At 41.5% G+C, this 24,866-nt stretch overlaps 1 protein-coding gene across 1 annotated transcript in view; it reads right to left on the bottom strand.

Moving 5' to 3' along the window:
• The window catches only part of FOXP2 (forkhead box P2), a 503,349-nt gene extending 478,703 nt beyond the window's left edge, over nt 1-24,646 (bottom strand). Inside the window, exon 1 of the mRNA XM_087933993.1 lies at nt 24,597-24,646. The gene's annotated coding sequence lies outside the window, so the exon portion shown is untranslated. The remainder of the gene's footprint in view (nt 1-24,596) is intronic.
• Between the last annotated feature and the right edge of the window lie 220 nt (nt 24,647-24,866).

Raw genomic sequence — 24,866 nt, 5'->3', positions numbered from 1 at the left:
GATGAGCTAAGGAAATACATCAACACCAACCTAGCAAGGGGATTCATTCAACCAGCCAAATCTAGGGTGGCCATCATGCTACTACTCTCCAAATAAAAAAAGGATGGGTCAATAAGGTTTTACGTGGCTTTTAGAGGATGCCTTGGTGAAGAAGGATGCTGCTGTTGAAGCCTGAACAGCCCAAGCAGCAGCCTGGTGATTGCGCTTGAGGGTCTGTTCGGAACATTTATCATCCGGTTTCAGGATATCTTCTGGGTCCGTGGGAGTGCCAGAAGATGAGAACGAGGCCAGAACCGGAATGTCAACAGAAGGCACTGCCAGGGCATTGTTCAGAGCTGCGCTGACATTGTAGAAATGCTTATCTAGAGAAGATGAGCGAGGACCTGCCGAAGGAGAAGCACACTGTTCCTTGACCATGTCCAGGAACAAAATGGGAGAAGGCAAAACCTCTGCATGCACTACAGGCTTGGAGAAGAGCAAATCCCCTTGGTAGAGGGATTTTCTTGTGGCTCGGGAGCCACTTCCTCTGGCGACAGCTTGGCAGTGACCAAGGCCTTGCTGAGTAACGGTCTGAAGAGAGTAGGTTTGAAGACCAATCCAGAGGATGTCTGCTCTGGGCGAGAATCCTCTTCCTCTGAAAGATTTTGGTCAAAAATCTCACCCTCTTCACACTCTGAATGAGAAGAGTAACTGTGTTCAGATGGTGAAGCCCTTCCTTCCTCATCAACCTCCTCCCGTTCTGGTAGAAAAGAATGGACCCTGAGGTCCTGAGGCCTGTGTAAATCAGAACGAGGCAAGGAACTTATGGATTGAGAAGGGAGAAAGGCCTGAACCATTTCCAGAGGTTGAAGAATTTGCTTGAAGCCTTCAGCCAATCCCTGCCTAATGGCTGATGAGACTACATCTTGGATATCCCCTGGTCTATGCTCAAACATAGAGGCAGAAGGCCGAAGGCCCACTGCTGTGGGAGTGAAGGTGGCTTCAGGCCTAGATTGAGGAGAGGTTCGAAGCCTGGAGGGAAGGGGAGGAACATAGGGCACAGAAGCCTGTTGGAAATAAGGCCCAGATCTGCTTAAATCCTGCGGATCTGACTGTACAGCAAGAGCCTCAGGAGACCAGGATGGAGGATGGAAAGGCTCACAGATAACTTCTCCTCCCCTGGGAGGGATTGGTTGGAGCCCACAAGTATCACCTGAAACCTGCTGTAGTTGCAATCCCTTCTGTTGAATAGTTCTGTTGAACTGCCTCTCTAGAGCTACATGTCTGCGCTTCTCTGCCCTCAATTCAGCCTGAGTTGCCTTCTTAAGGTCTAGAGCCTTAGCTCTGATTTTAGCAGCCACCTCCCTCTGGACTGATTGGTTGTGTTGCCTACATCTTTTTCTCCTATTGGGCTTAAGAGACTGTTCCACTGGGGGGGAAGCCCTGCCTGAGCCGTATCTTACTCCATTTGTAAAATAAAGGCTCTTGCGTTGGAAAGAAGCTGTTTAGGAATTTTTCTATTAAGCCCCTTAGGGTATAAATGGCCCCCGGGCTTACAAAATGGCCACTCACCTCATGGTGGAAGGCTTGAATCCAAGATGGCCGCTGAGTATGGGAAAACAGGCTCCAAGATTGAAGAATTGCTCCTTAGGCTATACAGAGCTCTGAGCGAAGTCAGCAAGGGAAAAACACAGCAACCAGTTACACGATCAGCTGGCTGGAGCTCTTATCAGTTTGCCAATCGTGTTTACCATCTCTCCAAACTGCAGGCGTGGGGGAGGTCTGCAGATGGTACCCAGCTTGCCTGCACAGAGCTCTGTGATGCTGCTCCCACCGTTGCAGGGTTCTCCTGAAAGAGCAGCTGCCCAGATCCTGGAAGCTGCTGAAGCGAGGAAAAAAGGTACTGAAGATCACTAATACTGAAGATTGCTGGTGAGTGCTAACTAACAGAACACTTTCAGAGACACAGCTACTGACTGAAAGAAGCTGAGTCAAAAGCTGGGGTCTCTCCCGGGGGCTGGCTTTTATATCTTAGTACAGACTCAGCTATGACATCATAGGAAGGAGTCAACCCCATCCAACCTGGACTCTCGATGCAGCATGGAGGAGAATAAAATATGAGAAAAATTTTAGGATTATTAGTGTATTATTAGTGTATGAGACTATTTATCTAACACAAATTAATAGAATAAAACACGACATCATTAGATTGGATGAAATTTACTCAGCCATAGTAGTATATAGAAGATGTACAAACTAAAATAAAGGAACAATTAAAAATACCATAAGAAAGGGATGACCAGGAATACAATGGAACTGATTTTGGTTTTGTTTCCATATATATGTCCCTAAATGATATTCATTTTTATAGTTAATTTTTAAGATACCAAATACTTTTATAAAGGTTGGTTGAATGTAAGATGCTCTGACTGCAAAGATCTGTTGGAACTGTCACTGTCACCTTATATATGTCTTCATCTGAGTTAATCTAAGCCAATGATTCTTAAACTGTTTTTCTCCCAGGGCCCTTCCTCACTTTTACAAACTATGGAAGATCCAGAAAAGAGTTTTATTGTATGAGTTGCCTTTTATTGATATTTGCTACATTAAAAAAATGAATTTGATGCATTCACTGCTCCTATTGCTTGTCATGATTCAATGGGATTTAATACTGTGTGGTTTTTTTTTAATTAGACAACTTGCCGTAGTCAACTCACCATGGCCAACTTACCACAGGACAACTCGCTGTGGGACAATTCAACAGTTCAACTTAATTATTTAAAATAAAATTAAAAATTATTTGATATTTGTGTAACTCTTGTCCCATGGCAAGTTAGCCGTGGCAAGTTGGCCACTGTGAGTTGGCCATGACTAGTTGTTGTAGACCCATACTTTCTCAACATAATCCAGCAAATAATTTTAATTTTGCAGGCCCAACTGTGTCACATGGGATACTCCGAAAGGTCTTTGGCCCACACTTTGAGAAACACTGATTTAAGCAATACTATGGGTTATAAGCAATTTACAATATATAATAACAACATGTAAGAGCTTAAATAGTGTTTCCAAACGAGTAACAGCACAAGCAACTACAAGGCAATTTTTAATGGTAAAATTGCAATGGATAAAAGGGAGAAATCAAAACAAATTCCTCATCCAAACAATAAATACTTGGAAAGTTGGAAAATTTAATTCAATATAGGAGACCAATCTCAGAAGTTAGTTCAGACAGTTTACTCCACCAAAACTCACCTTCCTAATCAGGTTATTGTTTTCAGGTATAATTTCTAAAAGCAAACCTTCAGATGCCACTCATTGACATAGCTGACTTTTGAAGGACAGCAAATGGGTCTTCTTCATCCAACCCACAATGAGTAGAAATTTTCTCTATGAGAAAATCTACAGGCTAGCACTTCACGGACAAATATGGACCAGGCCATGACTAGTATTGCTTTCCAACAATGACCCATATAAAAATTGAAATAGCATGTGTCTCCAGTACCTCAGGCTGTGAATTTTTAATTAAGACTCTTATTTCCTAACAAGATATCTTAGTATCAGGTTACAAATTATGGAGACAATTTAATTAGAAGCACATTATGTAGTCATTTTAATTATGAAAAGGTATTTGTCTTTTTTTTCTCCTCCATCATTAATAGTAGCTGGAGGGAAAGTAACAACTACAGAAATGTTACCAGAAGAGAGAATTTAGAAATGGGGGGGAAACCCACTCCTCCTGTACAATTATCCATATAATTTCTTGGGAGTCCCCCACTGTTCCAAATTCTTCTTGAAAGCAAAGAGGGTTTTAAAAAATTGAGGACATTCAATCACTTATTTATTTTATATGGCATGCTTTTGTCAGGGAGATCTACACTTTACAGAATCGTTCTGACAGCCTAATTACTAGATCATTCAGTTTCACACCTGCGTGCTTATCCATAGTGGGCCACGGGAGGGGGGGGGGAGGACTAACTTGCATCATATTTAATAACTGATATCTCTCTTTAAAACTATCATAGTAGTATTTCCTGCTTACAATTAGTGAACATTCTAGAACATGAAAATGAAAGCCCCCAATTCAAACCATCATCCTATCCCTCTCTCATGTGCATTCTATCATCATTGGCTGTTTGGTTCCAAAAACAGCAGGTCACCTGCTAGAGGAAACTAGTTCTAGTTCCAAAATTAGGTCTGAAGCAAGACTGGAATGACAAAAAAATAAGTAGTTTAATTTAGACTTCAATGGACCTACCCACAGATCAATATCTGACGAGAAAAAATAAGCAATTTAATTTAGACTTCAATGGACCTACCCACAGATCAATATCTGATGAGCTGAAATAGTTATTGACAAGAACTGTTCATTATATATAAAGAGACCATAATTAGCAACTGCTTAAAGCTAATAGAAATATAGTCACTGACGTCAGTTTACATGTTTTAAATAATTTACTGAAATACGTATTTTATTTATCTTTGAATAAATGTAGATCACATTGAATACTTTTGCTTTACATTTTAACTTCAAAGTTGAAGATTGAAAAACTACATCTATCAGAAAATATTACAATTAATCATACATGAAGTGCCTGTTGGGCAGCTAATAAATCCAAGTAAATAAATAAATGTTTGCCTCAATTAAATAAATAAGTAATCAATTATATATTTAATTTATAATATTTAAAATTTATTATATATAAAGTTTGGTTTTCAAAGAATTGTTAGATAATACATTTATCACTATACATATCACTATATAGATAGTACATTTACACAATTTGACCAATTATTTGTTACACATTTTACTAAGTTAAAATACATTTAGATAAATGGAGGCCAGACTTTGATAAAATACCAGTTACAGGAACACCTTCCATTTCAAACATAGGTCTGAAGAATATATGAATATTCCCTCTTTGAGGAAAAAAAAAGACATTGCTTTCTAGTTTTAATTATATGCCATAAACTTTAAATTTTAATTAAAAATTTAAAAATAGCTTATATGATTCTATCTACAAGGTATGGTAAACCAGAACCAAACAAGTCACATTAGTACTGGGTGCATATATGAATTCATTGTATTAATTTGTCATATTTGTTTATAAGGCTTAAATATCCACTTATATGCATCATAACATACCTTATTTTTTAAGCAATAAAGCAATCAAAATAAAACCATAAACTATCAAAAAACTCCTGGAAACACCCAAAAAACAAAGCCACCCGGTGGGTACACTTGAGAGTCTGCTCCGACCTCTTGTCCTCCACCTTGAGGACATCTTCTGGCTCAGTGGGGGGTGCCTGATGTAGAGAATGAGACTACCACTGGAGCATCCATAGACTTGGAGAGCGTTGGCCAAGGAACGGCCCACGTTGTAAAAGCGCCGGTCATATGATGGAGGCCAAGGCCCTGCCCCAGGGGAGGCACACTTCTCTTTTACTAAATCAAGGAATAACAGAGGGGATGGAAGTCTCTGTGTGGACTACTGGTTTTGAGAAAAGGGAGTCCCATTGGCTGGAATGGGCATTGGTAAATTTACCTGAGAACGCCCTTTCTATAGATGCTGCTAGAGAGCCCAGGATGGGTTAGACTCCTCCTGATGACATCATCAAGCTGGGTCTGTCTTGTATTAAAAGGACTGCCTGTAGGAGTTTTTCCCCAGCTTTGGCAAAGGTACTTGACAGACTGTAGGAAGTGTCTCTGAAAGCCAAACAGAATCTTTAACGTTAACATTAACACATCTTACCATGGTCCGGACAAAATAAGGGAGGAGCTGGGCTCTCTAGCAGCATCTATAGAAAGGGCATTCTCAGGTAAATTTACCAATGCTCATTCTCCTAAATGCTGCTGTGAGAACCCAGGATGGGACATACCAAAGCCCGCATGTCCACGGGAGGGTCCTTGTCCGGCAAGTCTCTCCGAAGTTGGAAACACTCACTGAAGCAACCGTTTGCCAAAAGTCACACTCCTCGAGGCATAGGAGTTCAGGCGGTAATGTCTGATGAACAGAGACGGGGAGGTCCACGTAGCCACTCTGAAATTTCTCATAAGGGGTGTCTGGGTGGCCCAGGCAGCTAAAATCGAGGCACTCCTAACAGAGTGTGCCGTTAGGTCCTGGGGTACTGGAAGGGCTTTGGTTAGAAGGCCTGGACGATGCATGCTGTGATCCACCTACTCAAGGTGGGAGGAGAGGCTTTGTTACCCCCAATGGGAAGGGAAAAGGACACAAACATGGCCTCAGTTTTGCTAAATGTAGAGGGATGGAAATTCTAAGCACCCTGCTAACATCTAGGGAGTGTCACTTGCGCTTTAAATCGTGGAATGGAAGGGGACAGAAATCAGGTGTTGGGATCTGAGGAACCCAGTATTGATCTAGGTACAAAAGGTAGGGTATAGATGTCTTTCCTGACAGACAAGGCTGCCAGGACCGAAATCCTTCTAGAAAGGGTGATCACTACCAGAAATAACACCTTACAGGACAAATAACTGCAAAGGAATTGACCTCAGTGGTTCAAATGGGGCCTTAGTCAGCGACTGCAATACTTTAAAGAAGTCCCATGTGGGATCTCAATGACCAATGGAGGTATTATCCCTCCCCATTGAGCCATGGTAGTGGCTATCACAGGAGTATTGGTGGGAGAGGCCGGGGAGTCAGCCGCAGACTTGCACAGGGAACTTTCAGTGGAATTAGCCAATGTAGGATTGTTTCTCAAGGCCCTTAGGTCACGTTTCAAGGATCCAGCAAGCAAAGGATGCATTGTTGTCTGTAAAGCAGCAGGGTAGGACAACAACAGACTACGTGCAAGATTTCAGGAGGGCTGCTGGTCGATTCCCCAATTGGCCTGAACCGCTGCTTATCCATTTATTCTGGGGAGGGTTGGACCGGGACCTATGTCAAGCCTGTTTGTATCGGAGACTTTCACCCAGAATACAAGAGGGGTATCAAGTGGCTATTGAACTGGATTCAGGGTTGTGCAGTAAATGCCTTGGCCAATCGTTTGGAGAATCTCAAGTATCCTAGTGAGTACAATGATCTAGCTGAGGTATTTAATGAGCAGGGGAGTGATCAATTACCACCCTATTGTGCTACTGACTATGCAATTGAGCTATTCCCAGGTATGAAACTGCCTAAACCCCGGATGTACTCTGACTCCCAAAGAGTTAAGAGAAGATGCACAGATACGTTGGTAAAAACCTGGAGAGGTGGTTCATTAAACCCAGGCATGCCCACATAGCAGCCCCAGTATTATTTAGAGAGAAAAAGGATGGTGGGTTGATACTTTGAGTTGATTTTTGAGGTCTCAACGTGGTGTGTGCAGAACTGCTATATCCTTTGCCTCTTATCAAGGATCTATTAGCCACGTTAGCAAAGGGATGGATATTCACAAAGTTGGATTTCAGGGAAGCGTACTATCGCATACAAATCCATGAAGGAGATGAGTGGAAGACAACATTAATTGTCCGCTTGGAAGCTATCAATTCCAGGTCATGCCCTTTGGGCTGCAAGGAGCTCCAGCAGACTTCATGCAACTAATTAACGAAATTTTGCATGAGCATTTATACCAGGGTGGTATATTTGGGCAATATCCTAATCTATTCTAACAATATGGGCGATCATGTAAGACTTGTGAGACAAGTGCTTGAGAAGTTATTAAAAGTGCAGCTATACATAAAGCTATCCAAGTGCGAGTTCCACTGTACTCGGTTAGATTATTTAGATTATAGGATTTCTGGAGAAGGCATAGAAATGGACCCCCAGAAGGTGAAGTCAGTGATTGAATGGCAGGCTCCAACTACTTGCAAACAGTTACAGAGTTTTTTAGGCTTTGCAAACTTTTACCGCCAATTTATTCCATAATTTGCAACGATTGCATTACTGTTAACTGAATTGTTGAAGATGAAGAAGTTACAACAGGCAAAGCGTAAGCCAGGGAGTCCAACTGAGTGGTCAGACAGATGTCAACAGGCTTTCGACAATTTGAAACAGCTGTTCACACAAGAACCAGTCTTGAAGCAACCTAATCCTGACCATCCTTTTGTGATTCAAGCAGACGCTAGTGATGTGGCAGTAGGGGTTGTATTGTTACAATGAAATAAACAGGGGATATCGCAACCTTGTGCCTACACCTCCAGAAAGCTCAGTCCCACCAAAAGAAATTGGGCTATTTGGGAGGAGAAGGCATTTGTAGTTCATTGGGTATTAACATCCTGGAGGCATTTGTTGGAGGAGGCTCAAGTCCCGTTTGAGGTGTGGACTGACCACAGGAATCTTGAGTCACTGCAATCACCTCGGAAATCATCCCCTAAACATGTAAGATGGGCATTATATTTCTGGCACTTTAACTTCGTGTTGAAATACACTGCTCAAAAAAATAAAGGGAACACAAAAATAAGACATCCTAGATCTGAATGAATGAAATATTCTTATTAAATACTTTGTTCATTACATAGTTGAATGTGCTGACAACAAACTCACACAAAAATTATCAAAGGAAATTAAATTTAGCAACCCATGGAGGTCTTACACTCAAAATTAAAGTGGAAAAAAAACACTACAGGCTGATCCAACTTTGATGTAATGTCCTTAAAACAAGTCAAAATGAGGCTCAGTAGTGTGTGTGGCCTCCACGTGCCTGTATGACCTCACTACAACACCTGGGCATGCTCCTGATGAGGTGGCGGGTGGTCTCCTGAGGGATCTCCTCCCACACCTGGACTAAAGCATCCCCCAACTCCTGGACAGTCTGTGGTGCAACGTGGTGTTGGTGGATGGAGCGAGACATGATGTCCCAGATGTGCTCAATTGGGTTGAGACGTTACATCTGGTGAAACATCAATTTTGGTGGCCAGCTATGAGAGCAGACATAGAGACCTATATTAAAAAATGTAGCTTGTGCTACCGCAAAAGTGAGGCCAGGAAAGCCATCAGGATTATTACAACTAGTCGTGGACCCTCACCATCCATGGCAGGATATCAGTATGGACTTTATTGTAGACCTGCCATGTAGCTGGGATTACACCGTCATCTGGACCGTCATAGATCTATTCTCTAAGCAGGCACATTTTATCCCCTGTACTGGCCTCCCCCTGGCGTGTCGATTAGCTGGATTGTTTATTAAGCATATTTATTGCTTACATGGGGAACTTAGATGTATTATATTTGACAGGGGAGTGCAGTTCACAGCTAATTTTGGAGATTTTTTTTTTACAGCTTATCAGTTCATCTCAAGGACGGAGTACAGCATACCACCCCAGTACTAACGAGGCTGCAGAGAATCAACGCAGCGATAGAATATTTATGCTGCTATGTGTCATACCAACAAATGGGCTGGGCTATGCTAATACCCTTCACTGAGATAGTGTACAATAACGCGATGCACAGCAGTACAGGACAGACCCCTTTTAACATTGTGTATGGAATGGATTTCATGGCGATTCCAGAGCGGCCTCAGGCAACAACTGATCCTATCACATCCACTGCCTGGTCTGAAGATTACGGAAACATGGAAAACCGTACATGAAACAATCCAAAAAGCCTTCCAAGAATATAAAGCCCAAGCTGATTAAAAAAAAAATAGTGATCACAAACCATTCTGTGTAGGGGATATGGTGTACCTATCCACCAAATATTTGAGATTGGGAATCCCATGTAAAAGCTGGGCTCCAAATATATCAGTCCATTCCCCATAATCTGTGTGATCAATCCTGTTACGATGCAGTTGAAATTGCCTTCACGTTTCAAAGGAGCACACACAGCTTTTCATCTCAGTCTCCTTAAGCCAGGAAAGCCTAAACCCAGTGAAAAGTCCCATTCCAATGAAAGATGATCATTATGAGATAGAAGCTATTCTCAATTCCAAAATACAGAGAGGGATCCTGCAGTACTTGGTCAAATGGAAGGGTTATCCTCTACCAGATGCCTCATGGGTTAGCCATGAACATGTGAATGCACCACGTCTGCAACCATGATTCCATGTACAATATCCTATGAAAGCAGGGGTCAGAGTATAGAGGGTTAGCAGGTTACCCTTGGTCATATTGTTGTTCCCTGTTTTGCAGGTGGATCTGTGGTGGAGGGGGCCACCTGTTAGGCTCCGAGTGCGATGCTACTTCGGAACCCACCAGCTTGCCGGACTTGGCAAGAATCATCCTCCTGGGAGGCTGAGCTGCCCTGGTTGCCGCCAGCGCTGTATCCGTCCTGTGCTGCAAGCAGCCCAATGTCCAACTATGCTAGGAGTCGCGCTATGATGACACGGTCAATGCGATGTAGCTCTGCGCCAGCCGCCGAAGGCTTAATTTAACAGCTGAGCTTCTGCCAGCATATTTACAATGACAGCGACATTGAGTTGCAACGGAGTGGCTTGGGAGCCAGCTGGGAAACCTATGGGTGAGGGGTGGCGATAGGAATGGATGGGGAGGGGGGTATGGTGAAGGTGGCACAGGGTGGGGATCAGTTATAAAAAGGTGGGATAGGACAAGGAAGTAGGCATTTGTGATGGTGAACTGTCAGAAGGGGGGGTAATGAGCTAGGCAGGGCCAGAATTACAGCTGCATATATGCGCGCGTGTGTCTGTTGTAATAATAAAAGGGAATGGGGTGGGGAAACTAACCTTGCCTAGCTTTGAGTCAACGCTAACCTTGCCTGGCTTTGAGCCATTCTTGCTGCAGTTTGTTGTTTGCCTATCACAGAACATTACATGTAAAGAACCATATAAAAGGAATAAATGCTGCCGAGGCAGTGCTGGAGCAGGGATTGGACTAGAATAGATATCTCATTATCTTTCTCCTCCCTCCCTCCCTCCCTCCCTCCTTTATTTCTTTTTTTTCCTGTCCCTTCCTTCCATCTTTTTCTTTGTCTGTTCCTTTTTCTTTCTTTCCCTTTTCTCTTTCTTTTCTTCCTTCTCTCTTTCTCTCTCTCACCATTGACTTGGTGCACCGCTCCACTCAGACTTGCTTGAGCAGGTCTCTCCAGTGCAGTGGGCTCAATGGGGTGGACCTGCAGGGCCGGTACCTAGAACGCGGCAGCGGTGGCACATTTGAAAAGTAGAGCAAAGCCAGAGGTCAGTAATTTTTGCTGCAAAGAATCACAAAAGCTTCTAGGCTGTGCACAAGAAGGGACACACATGTCAATGCAATTCAGCAACATAAAATAAAGAAATACAAATAAAACAAATCAAAAAGAATCGGCAAAACATCTCTGATTAGGTTCTGTTCGCTACTAGAATCTAATCAGAGATGCTTTGCCGATTCTAGTCCAATGACCTGCTCCAGCAGGGTTAGAAGGGAGCGTGTGTGTATGTGTGTACGTGGCTGTCAAAACTCCAAAAACAAGTCAGGTAGCTCTGGGAAGGGCAGTCATAAATTAGAACACTTGCTAAACAATTGGCCATTAAGTGAGGATCACTTGTATTTGGTTTGCCAGTCACCTGGCCACGCCCACCCAGTCACATGACCACCAAACCACACCTACCCGATCATGTGACCACCAAGCCAAACCCAACCAGTCACATGATCAGCAAGCCATGCCCAGGCAGTAATGTGACCAACAAGCCACACCCTCAATTAGGCCATACCCACAGAAATTTGAATCCCACCCCTAGGTGGGGGGCACCAAGGATGAGTTTGTAGCACCAAGGGGGCAGTGGACTGAAAAAGTTTGGGAACCACTGAATTAGTTGGACCTTTTATGGTTGAAGATGGACTCAAACTCAACTCCCAAGCCTACTGCCAGATTTTAGAAGACACTTTGTTCAAGCATGGTACAGGAAAAAGTCTGCGTCTCTCAAGAAGACCATAATTTTTATGCAGGACAATGCTCCATCGCATGCATCGTACTCCACTGTGTGGCTAACCAGTAAAAGCGTTAAAGATGAAGGAATGATGACATAGCCCTCTTCCTCACCTGACCTAAACCCTATTGAGAACTTGTGGGCCCTTCTTAAATGGGAGATTTACAGTGAAGGAAATCAGTACACCTCTCTGAACAGTGTCTGGGAGGGTGCTGCTGAACAAAAAGTTGATCATCAATAGAACAAGAAAATGATAGACTCCATGAATGGGAAGCTTATGACTGTTACTGAAAGAAGGATGGCTATATTGATCACTGATTTTATTTTATTTTTTTGGAAACATCAGAAATGTTTATTTGTACATTTTGAGTTGTTGATTATTCTTACTTTAACAAGTGCAAATAAACTAGTGAAATGGGCAAATTTTCATTTTTCATTTAGTTGCATAAAAATTCTACACACTAATAGTTGTCTAATAATTGTACACAGTCAGCCTCCTTAACAATCAAAAAACCCACTTTTACTTTCTTAAATATTCAGATTTGAGATTTATTAACATTTTGGATTGACCAAGGCTTCTGTAGTCATTCAATAATCAAATTAATTCTCCAAAATACAACTTGACTAATAATTGTGCAAATAGTATATTCCAGTTCTAGCAATCATTTGAAATGAATTCCCTATTTAATTTCCCAATGAACTATATCTAAAATGATTTCAGGCATCCAAAGAAAACACATTTCAAATCTGACACAGAATACTGAACATACAGTATACATTTTGTTCTTGTATCTATAATAGGATTGTTATTAGCCTACCAAAATCAATATTTCACAAATTGTCAGATCCATGTATCTGCCATTCTACAATGGAAGAAGGGGTGGGGTGGGGTTTGGTACAAGTAATCCCTTTTGATGTAACCTGAATATATTAAATCTTATATTGAATCTGTATAACTTGCACATGATATACAACTGGAGGACTGGAGCCAGATGTCTAGAAACTTGTCACCTCTTGGAGAGATAGCAAGAGAAGGGACCATAAAAATTCCAGCTCTGGAAAATACTCCCTGGGAACCTCTTCTAAGATCCGTTCCCAGAGAAGGGGAGGGGGGAATTAGCATGTTGGTTCTCTGACTAAATGCACATCTAAATAAGAGGGGTTCTAACCCCCTTTATCTATTACTGTATCCCTGGAAGCGTCCTAGATTCTGCTTTGACTAGTACTGGGATCACTTCCTTTCAATAAAGAATTCCTTTTGAAGTGCCTAGCTTTCAGAAGTTCATTCTTTTTCGGTTGAAGGGCAATAAATCTAGTGCTTACATAAAGCAGAATCTGCAATAGAGGTCAACCTGGAGAGGATTTTTTTTAAAAAAAAACTTCACTCTACCAAGGGGCCCCTGCAAAAATGTCTAAATATAGCAAGGAACAAGGGGAAGCCAAATGCTGGGGAGAAACTTCGACAACTATCCAGCCAGACACTGACTTTGTGTACCCCACTGAAGACAGTGAAGCTGCCTGTGAAAATTCCACAAGGCCCTGGTGGTCTATAGGCGTAGGAAAGAGACAGCTGGGATGGAAGAACCAAGGGAGTGGCCCTCACCCGAGGTATCCATAAACCTGGGTGGAAAATGGAGCTGGAGATCCTCTCTGATCATGAAGAATGGGTCAAGGAACCACTGGTAGATGACCGACTGAAACGGTACATAAATCGCCTCATGAGGGAAACGCTGGAAAACCTCAATATGAGGGATGAACCAGGTCGCCAATGTAGGAGAGCGAGGGAACCAGAAATTGAGAAAACCTGACCCATCACCCCTGATCCAGAGGAGAATGATTGGGCATTGGAACAAGCCTGAGGACCAGCAGGCATACCAGGTACCCGACCCCTTGCCACTCCAGAGCAGGGGATTAACCCTGGCCAACCCAGAGACATACAACTTCAGAGAAAGGTCCCACCCTTGGGGTTAAATTCAATGGGGACCCCCAGAAACTGTGATTTTTCCTGTTGTAAGTCCTCACCTACATGCAAGAATACGGGCGTAATTTCCCGAGTGTGAATCATCACCCTGGCCCTAGAAGGGGCAGCAGCCAGATGGATGGTGACCCTCCACAACGTCAAGGCACCAGAACTGAGGAACCTCGATCGATTCATGACAGCCCTATGCCACCACTTTGAAGACCTCCTCCCTGACAGAAAAGCCTGCGATCGCATTAGAGTCGTAAAGCAAGGCCATCGCCCGGAAGCTGAGTACACTGAGGAATTTCATGACCTGGCCAGCCGAAGTCAACTGGCCAGAAGATATCCTAGTCTGTTGGTCCAAAGATAGACTCAACGACAACCTGTATCCTGCCTGCCTGGCCTGTGGGGCCCCAAACCTCCTACATGAATGGTATCTGATGGCAGAGGCAGTGGAGATAGACATGACCCATAACCATTACCACAGTGGCAGAGTTTGGAGAAGATCCCCGCCCCAGGGGAAGCAGGAATTTTTCAAACCCCAAACCACCATGACTCCAAAACCATCTGGATGCTTCAAGTGTGAAAAAGAGGGGCACCGTGCAACACAATGCCATTTGAAAACCCCTGCCGGAAAGCCAGACCACCCATCAGGGGGGAAACCTGGAAAACCCAACCCTTGAGGAAAAGAAACTGCCCCGAGAAGCCGAGAAGCTGTGAGGTTCCCTTTCCCCTCCAACCCAGAGGAAGAATCTCCAATGCCCCAAGGAGATCTGAGCCAGTCTGAAAGCGATCCGGAAGACAACCCGCTGGTAAGCGACCCAATTGAACCAATCACTCTACCCCTAAGTCTGTTTATCCCCAGCCGAGGGAAGCGGGAGGAAGTTGCAGCATCACTGGATTCGGGATGCACCCGGTGCCTAATCAACCGCACCCTAGCAGAGAAATTGGGAATCCAACGAAGGAAAATGGAAAATCCCATCACTTTCTGCCAATTCGATGAAAATATAGCAGCGGGGGTGGTGAGCCAGCCAGTTTTGCCACAGCACCATTGAAAGTAAGACTGGGGAACCATAATGAGATGCTCACATTCATTGTAGCACAAGGAATGGACGGGCCACTAGTCCTAGGACTCACATGGCTAAGGAAATGGAATCCAAAAATAAACTGGAAGAGAGGAAGTGTACATTTCCAGAAACAAGTAGCATTTGCAAATAGCCCAGAGGAAAGGAAAAGAAAGGGAACAGAGAACCAGCCATGGCTGGTCCACCAGCTGAACCCATTAACATCCCCAAAGAATACCAGGATTTAGCCCAAGAATTTAGCGAGGAAGCTTCTGATGAACTCCCACCCCATCGCACCACAGACTGCGCCATTGAAATCCTACCAGGGGCTAAACTTCCAAAACCGAAAAGGTACTCCATGTCCCCCAGAGAACTAAAAGAACTCAGAGCATTTATCAATAAAAATCTAAAAAGGGGTTTCATCGAACCTACCCGACCAAAAATAGCAGTCTCAGTATTATTCCACAAAAAGAAAGATGGCTCTTTGCATCTGTGTGTGGATTACAAAAATCTAAATACCATCAGTGTGGAGAATATGTACCTACTCCTCCTCATGAAGGACATGTTAGCGCACCGTTGTAAATGATCTTTTTTCAAAGTTAGACCCATGAGAGGCATACTACAGCATCAGAACAAGGGAAGGGGACAAATGGAAGACGGCTTTTAATACCCCACTGAGATGCTACCAATTTAAAGTGCTCCCTTTTGGACTACAAGGAGCACCTGCTGTGTTCATTCAACTAATTAATAAGACTCCTCATGATTTTTTGTACAAAGAGGTTCTTGTTTATCTCAATATTTTAATCTCTACACCGAAACAAAAGAAGAACACATCAAGTTACCCTGAACAGTTCTCACGAAACTCCTAAACACCAAACTATATGCAAAATTCTCTAAATGACATTTCCATCAAGAAAAAAATTGACTACCTGGAATATAGAATATCCCATGAGGGAATAGATGGACCCACAAAAAGTAAAAGCTGTCATCGATTGGGAACCACCCCGTACTCGCAAACAACTGCAGAGCTTCCTGGGTTTTGCAAACTTTTAACGCCAGTTCATTCCAGCTTTTGTGAATATCGCCCAAACCAAGGCAACCCCTTACCTGGGCGATGGAATGCCAAGTGGTATTAGAAAAACTTAAACAACTGTTCTCAGCAGAACCAATCCTAAAACACCCAGACAAACATTTGTCATCCAAACAGGTGCTAGTGATGTAGCAGTTGGAGCATTTCTACTCCAAAAAAATGAACGTGGACAGTGGCAACCATGTGCTTATACTTCCAAGAAACTGACAGAAGCCAAGCAAAGATGGGCCATATGGGAGAAAGAGGCATATGCTGTGTGATGGGCACTCCTCACATGGAGACAGTTCCTAGAAGGGAACCAAGTCCCCTTGAAGTCTGGACTGATCATAAAAATCTAGAAGTCCTGAAAACTCCACAGAAACTCTCAGAAAAACAAATAATGTGGACTCAATACTTTACATGGTTTAATTTCACTCTCAAATATCTCCCAGGGGGGAAAAAAAATTGGCAGGTGCCCTGTCCAGGAAACCCCAACAGATTGAAGTTATGAAACCCATGATCCAACCAACCCAACTTGTAGCCAAAGTCATCACCCAGGCACAAGAGAAGAAAGAATCACTGACTGACAATGCAACGTCTTCAATATTTAAGGAGGCACTATTTAAGGGCGACTGGCTCCAGGCTAACAAAAACACTTGCTTACTCAAAGATGGTCTAACCTGGGTAGAAAACAAACTTTATGCCCCTGCCAGCCAGAGGATGGACCTCATGAAACGTTGCCATGATTCAAAACTAGCGGGACACTTTGGTTTTCTAAAAACTCTGCACCTCATCAAAAGACAATTTTGGTGGCCATCTCTCAAAAAGGACATTGAAAACTATGTTGCTAGTTTCCCCATCTGTGCTGCTGTAAAAAGAAGACACGGAAAATATCCTGGACTTTTACAACTGTGGCAGAACCTTCAGCACCCTGGAAAGAGATTTCTATGGACTTTATAGTGGAGCTCCCTGAAAGTACAGGGAATACTGTCATTTGGGTTGTAACTGATCTTTGTTCAAATCAGGTTCATTTTGTTCCATGCCAGAAGATCCCAACAGCCAAGGCCTTGGCAAAGATGTTTTTAATACACATTTATCGCCTTCATAGAGCTCCCCAACGGATTATCTCAGATAGGAGTGTACAATTCACATCCACATTTTGGTGGGCATTCGGATTATCTCAGATAGGAGTGTACAATTCACATCCACATTTTGGCGGGCATTTTTAAACATATTAGGCTTCACCCAGGGGTTGTCATCTTCCAATCACCCCCCAGACTAACAGCAGAGCAGAATGACTAAACAGCGTATTAGAACAATATTTAAGATGGTTTATTAATTACCAACAGGACAATTGGACTGACCTTCTTACTTTTGCAGAGGTAGCATACAACAACTCGGTCCACAGCAGCACTGGTTTCACCCCATTCCAAGTAGCCACAAGCCAAGAATTCAACCCCATGCCAGAGCTACCTACCAAGGAACCCAAAATTCCCTCCCTTGAGTGGATTAATTATTTGCAAGCCACTTGGCCAGTGGTCAGACTAGCCTTACAAGAGGCTAGAGCAGCTTTTAAAAATCAAGCGGATAAAAAACATTATGATCCTAAACCTTCAAAGTTGGGGACCACGTATATTTATCCACAAAATTCCTAAAATCGTTGCAACCCTCTAAGAAACTGGGATCAAATTTCATTGGGCCATTTCCTATCTCTAGAATTATTAACACTGTTACAGTAGAGCTTCTACTTCCCAAAACACTTAAACGGGTTCATCCAGTATTTCACTGTAGCCTACTCAAACCAGAGATCACTTCAAACCTTAGACCCCCCACACACACCTCCAACTCCCATTATGGTACATGGGGAACAACATTTTGAAATTAATGATATCCTTGATTCGCGCGCTCACCGTGGATCCACACAATATTTAGTAGCTTGGAAACACCTTCCTTCCTCAGAAAATGAGAGGGTAGCCAAATGACATGTAAAAGAATCCTCATTACTACGGAAGTTGCACCTGAAATACCCTCATAAACCATCCTAAGTTGTAAATGTAACACATGTTTTATGTCTTCCAGGTAGATTTCTCAAATTTTTGAGGAGGGCAGTATGTCAGATCCGTGTATCTGCCATTCTTCAATGGAAGAAGGGGGGGGGGGGAGTTGGTACAAGTACAAGAGTTTTCAAAATGACTTTACACATGGATGCTGCGGCTAACCGCTCCTTCTTTCAGTGTATGGTGTGTATTATTCTGTATGTGTTTTGGATCCTTTCCTTGACTGAATCCTGTGGGGCAAGGAGCATCTATAGTCGGCAAGCCTTGTTACAAATTGGACTGAAATGTGGAAAGGCTATTACGGATGATTTTATACATTCTTATAACATACCGAAGGAGGCAGCTAGGCCCCTGGGGGAGCCATGGATCACTAACCCTGTAGGAAGGAGGAAGAGGCAGAGAAAGAAGAACAGGAAGAGGAAGAGAGGATGCCATACTGGGGTTTTCTTTAGGCTGAGCAAGTTTCCTCACAAGCCTTCAATTCCAAGTATATTTCTTACCAATGCAAGATCTCTGACCAACAAAATAGATGAATTAAGGCTACAGATTGCTAAGACTAAATTCATCAAGAATTGCTGTGTTTTGCTAATCACAGAAACTTGGCTTCATTCACCCATTCCAGATGCAGCTGTTGAGCTGGAAGGCTACATTGCTCACTGGCAGGACAGGAGTAGAGATTCTGGCAAGATCAAAGGAGGAGGTTTAAGCCTTTATGTGAACAAAAGCTGGTGTATCAAGACAAAGACTGTAGACAGCCACTGCTCCATGGATCTGGAGTATATGACTTTTAAATGTAGACCCGTATATCTTCCGCCGGAATTCAGTGTGGTTTTGATTACTGCAGTCTATGTCCCACCTGATGCCAATACTGCCATAGCTTTGGGATTCTTGTATAACATTGTTAGTAATCAGCAGAATAAGTATCCTGATGCTGTGCATATCATAGCGGGGGACTTTAATCAAGCTGATTTAAAAGAAGTGCTCCCTAAATTCTATCAGCATGTTAAGTGTGCTACTAGAGGAGCAAACATATTGGACAAAGTATATGCCAACATCAAACCTGGCTACAAGGTTATACAATTACCACATTTGGGACAATCCGACAATATGTCACTGCTTTTAGCACCAGCTTACATCCCTCTTAGGTGACGGGCTCTGCCTATAATAAAGACACTGAAATCTTGGCCAGAAGATGCTTCCCAAGAACTTCAGGATTGCTTTGAGAACACAAATTGGGACATCTTTTACCACCCTGACCTAGAGGTGCACACTGCAATTGTTCTGTGCTATATCAAACACTGCACAGATACTATCACTGTGGATAAACATATTAGGATCTATCCCAATCAGAAACCCTGGATGACCAAGGAAGTCCAGTGCCTCTTGCATGACAGGACCAAGACCTTTAAGTCCAGTGATGGGACAAGATACAGTGTTGCCAGAGCTAATCTGAAGAAAGGTATTTGGAAGGCCAAGACTGATTATAAGAGGAAGATTGAGGATAATTTTTATAGCAATAACATAAGGCAGGTGTGGCGAAGGATTCAACAAATTACAAACCATCAACTGACCAATGTCATCCATGCTGAGGGGGATGCTTCATTGGCAGAGGAACTGAATTATTTCTTTGCTCGCTTTGAAGTGGAGACATCAGAGACAGATAAAATACAATTATCAGCCAATTGTAGCCCCCACCTCATTGTGGAGGAACAGGTGGTGAGGAGCATTCTGAGGGCTGTGGACCCTAGAAAGGCTGTCGGTCCTGACGGTATCTCTGGCCGAGTGCTTAAAGACTGTGCTGTTGGCTGGAGTTTTTACCAGGATCTTCAATTGGTCTTTATCCCAGTCCAGTCCATTGAATTCTGCTGTATAGTGCACTGTTGGTGTGGTGTCGGGGGTTTCCGGTTCAATGTGTGAAGGGTGAAGGATGTGTGTTTGTGTTTATTTTCATGGTCATGGTCATGATGTGCACTGAAGATGGTGTTTGATTTAGTTGTATGAGGTACAATGACAATAAAGTAAACTAAACTAAACCAAACTAATCCTTTTAGTTGTAACCTGAATCTTATATTTATATATAATATATACTAAATATATATTATAATAAATAATATATAATTATATAAATAAATATAATAAATAAATATAATAAATAAAATAAATAATATAAATATATATATACTAAATCTTATATTGAATCTGAATAACTTGCACATGATATACAACTGGAGGACTGGAGCCAGGTGTCTAGAAACTTGTCACCTCTTGGAGAAATAGTGAGAAGGGACCATAAAAATTCCAGCTCTGGAAGATACTCCCTGGGAACCTCTTCTAAGATCCGTTCCCAGAGAAGGGGAGGGGGGAATTAGCATGTTGGTTCTTTGTTTGATTAAATGCACATCTAAATAAGGGGAAGGGTTGTAACTCCCTTTATCTATTACTGAATTCCTGGAAGCATTTTAGATTCTGCTTTGACTAGTACTGGGATCACTTCCTTTCAATAAAGAATTCCTTTTGAAGTGCCCAGCTTTCAGAAGTTCATTCTTTTTTGGTTGAGGGGCGGGAAAGTCCAGTGCTTACACAAATATTAATTAACTTTAATGTTCAAAACAATCAAGCAAAAAAAACACATTTTGTAATTTTAAGAGGAAAACAAAATTAGCTTATTAATTAAAACCACTTAATATTTTGATCTTAAATATATTTACAAGTGTATATCCCTATGTATTTACAGGAAAGTTTCATTTAAAATAATGTCATTATCTTCCAATAAACATTAAGACCAAATTGTAAATTGAATTCAATACAAGTACTTTGGCTTAATTGAGAAGTATAAAGTAGTTCCAAATGACCATTTAAAACCATATTCATTACATATTTACTGTATCAAGAGTGTGTAACTTCTAAATCACTTCTTGAAAGATAATAAACATAGCAAGTTTCTCCTTGATCTTCACACATACTTTTCTATTTGACTTAATTCTCATTTCCAATGTATCTTTCAAATAAATTATATCACCAATACACAGAAGAATATACAAATAATGCACAGAAAAGCCTGTGGGTCTACCCAACAAATCTGAATTAGTTCAACCCTAGGAATCTCACTGCCAATAGTGGAGAACTTTGATAACAGCAATCATCTCTTGCCTGCCATTCAATAACTCAACCATGTTTTTTCATGCATCTCCCTTACCTGTGATAACAAGGGCTTTACTTTTACTAAGAAGTCATAGCTACAATTCTGAAATATACTCTCCAGAAATCAAGATTTATTCCCACTATAACTTGTGAGTATATTACCATATAATTAAATCTCTCTGGCATCCGTAGTGACATTCCAAAATTTATAACTATGCAATCACAAAACGTTGCAAGGCACTTTATTTTAAAAATGCGCCCTTGAGTTCTTCATGCATGATTACCTAGAAATTCTACCTATTATATCATTTGAAAAAGAGATGAATGTATACTGCACTATAGAACATACTCTCCAAGACATGTGTTTATTTCTCTACTGTCAGTTATTTTAAAATGAAATCTTAATAAGTATTACTTCTTGGCAATATTTATTCTTTTCCAATAAATATTTTTGGAAGCACAATGAGATGAGACATTCACATTAGCAGCTTAATTGCATGATGGAAAGATCATACATATGGTAGAAAGAACTATTAAACTGTGTACATAAAGCAGTTTGGATCAACCAAGATATATGAATACATTGTAACGCTTTTATGTATTTTGCCACAAGATGGAATTTAACTTGTAACCTACAAATTATTTTCAATGATACATTTGAAGACTGATGATTCCAGGTATGCTTAACATTAAGATACTAAAGTGTTAATGTGCATTGATTTATGGTTTATGGTTCTGACATTAACAGCCCTATTAATATAGCACAATCTCTCATTTAAAATCTTTATTGGATGCTAAGAACCAACAAAAATAATTCAAAATGGAAATGATATGAGTGATTACTGGTTAATAGCTAGACATGACTATCTTAGATTCACATTTATTTTCCTTTATGGAACTATGAATTAATCTTTCTAAATAACCAACTTTGCATAAAAAGTATTGGTATCCATGATAATTTATTTTAAAATTTTGCTTTTGCTACTAATTTTTAATGTGCAACTAATAGTTAATGTTTGGCCTTTGAATCATTATAATCAGTAAAATGTAGTAATTTAAAAACCAAGAAAGATCTGGTTTATAAAAATGAGTATTCACATCATTTAATATTCTTTGTAAAAATCATTTTAAATATTAACACATATAATGTGGCCTAATAATTACTTTTATACTTAAATACAAAGTATCTTATTGGTTGTATTTTAACTATTTATCACGATTATTAATTTATGATGGTGTTAATTGTTCCCTTCTATATGAGAATCTACCAATAAAACTACATTATTACCAAGTAATAAAGTTGAGTAAAATATTTGAGAAATGCCAATTAGTTCCTTCTTCAGAGACATTTGGATTTAGTTCTAGAACCATAAACTAATATAAAAATGGTAAATAATTCCTTTAAATTCTAATCCTAAAATTCTTGTATGTGAAAATAATGAATGTATAAGTTCAAGGAATAGACATGGAGGTAACTTGGGATCGAACACTGAATTACTACTCTGCTCACACCTGCTCAAACCTAAGCCCTAAAGAACTCTGATTACTCTCCTCCATTATATTTCCCCTAATTTTATATACTGGAACTATGACTGGAAATGAAATATTTTCTTATTCTCCATTCCCCAAAACTTCTCCAATAAACTAATATTACTGTAACCCAAATTATTACCAGATATGGCAGCCTCCCCAAGACTTCAGATTTACTGGATTTCAACTTCCATGATTCCCAGCCATCAAATCTACCAAAATGTAAGTTGAAAAAGAACGGCAGCTTTCTTTTTTTGCAATGGCACGAGTTTGATTTCGGAATTAATTATTATTCCCAGACTGAATGTGCATTCATGTGCATTTGTCTGCTTGTGCCATTATTTTGCTCCTGGCTCTGTTTGATGGGCCACAAAATTCTATCAAAGGGGAACAGAATGTGCAAGCCTGAAATTTTCCAAAACAGCAAAACAAGCATGCATTATTTAAGTCTTGCCATTAAATAACTGATAAAATAGTTTTAGTGGAAAGTTACTTATAAATAGAATCTGCCTCAAGCAATTAGCTTAGTTTCTTGGGAAATCTGTCCAATCTTCTTATTCATCCATATATGACTTTTAATGTCTGAGAAATCACTTGAGTAAAAAAAGAACTAGCATTTTATTTTTCCCTTTCCTATTTCCACACTCATAACTCCATAGTCCAATATGCCTTACAGCCATTTACCTAGAGACCTCAAAAGCTGTTAGAAATTAAACTTTCACTACTCTCTACATCTTGAATTTCAAAAGGGAAATTCAGGAGAGGACTCTCCCACAAGCTAGAATCATGCCTCAAGAGTTCCATCTAAGTCTACTATTATTTATTAATCACTTGTTTTAGGCTAGCATTCTGTACTGTTACTATTCAAGGCTAACAGTCTTCAGCAAAACCAATCAAAAACCCTGTGAAAAGATGTTGCAAGACTCACCAATAAAATGCACCAAAGGAGATAAAAATCCAGAAATGCAATTGTTTGTTTATCTTCAACCACCAAAATAGATAAACAAAAATCCAGAAATGTTAATGGCTTACCCTACCAGAGAGAGTGGACACTGAAACAACCATACTGTACTTTTTGAAATGCACATGCTGGATATAGCCAAATATTAAAACTGGGCCTTCCAGTTATCCGCTTAAAAAGTCTGGTATAAAAGGTGAAGGTCTCATAGCTCTTAAAAAGAGCATAGCTACTTTAGATTTAAATATCTTGACTATGGCCTGGACAGAAAAGGACAACAGCAGCAAGTTGAGAAACAACATAGCCCACCCTCATAAATATCCCACTAAATTTTCAATTTAAAGAACCAAGAAAACGTTTTAAGATGCACTTTTTTTACTTCAGTACATTACTAGTAACACCTCGCTAGCCGATTTCGACACTTTCACAAACCTTTAAACCTCTAGTGTTGCGTCCAACACACCACCGCTTAGGCGCAGGCGCAATTAAAGTGTGCCCGCACCAGCGTTCAATGGGAGCGTTCATCCAGCCAACATCAAACGCAACGCACCCGACTCCACGGGTGCACAAAAAGCTCTTCGCGCGCGTGTATGTACCCTTAACACGCGAGTATGTACTCTGACAGGCGAGAGGGCGTTTTTGAAAAGGGAACTTCGAAATCCCGCCGTTCCTCTCCATTTTACAAATCTCTCTCTCCAGGGAAACAATGCGGGCCGTATAAAACCCATCGCCAGCAAAAAAAAACCTGTATTAATTTAGAAATGGGAATGACAAGTTGATTCAATAAAAACGTGAAGTGGGGGGGGTGAAAAGGTGTCCAAAGTGGGAGGAGCACCTTCCACCTGCAAAGAACCACACCTGGACACACATGTCACGCTGATAGCTTTCCACGTTCCGGGCAGCTTTGGAGAAAACTTTGTTGCCCCGGGAAGAGCACCCGGACTTAAAGAAGGATGGAGAGGAGAAGCGACAGATTTAAAGTAAATTACAGTAGTCAAGCCAAGGACGGGGTCGCGTGGGGGTCGGGAGGGGGGGGCAAGCTTACCACAGCGCACGCTCCGTAGACAAGTCCCAAGCAGAGGAGACCCCGGGGGAGAAAGCGGACCCCGGTCTCCCCACGCAACACAAAACGCGCAACGCCAAGGCGCAAAAGTGCTTTTGCCAGAAGAGACGTCGTCGGTACCTCTTGGCGCGGGAGAAGAGCCGCCGGGGCGGGGATGGAAAGGCGTCTCCAAGAAAGCAACCACAACGAGAAAGGAGCGACAACAGCAGCAGCAGCAGCAGCTGCAGGAGCTTCTCTCGAATTGGAGCTGAT

This window comes from Pseudonaja textilis, chromosome 5 (genome assembly GCF_049901715.1).
Source record: "Pseudonaja textilis isolate UNSWEBS1 chromosome 5, rPseTex1.2, whole genome shotgun sequence".
Classification (NCBI taxonomy): domain Eukaryota; kingdom Metazoa; phylum Chordata; class Lepidosauria; order Squamata; family Elapidae; genus Pseudonaja; species Pseudonaja textilis.
The sequence above is the reverse complement of the archived record's forward strand: the minus strand, read 5'-3'. Positions and strand labels throughout refer to the sequence as shown.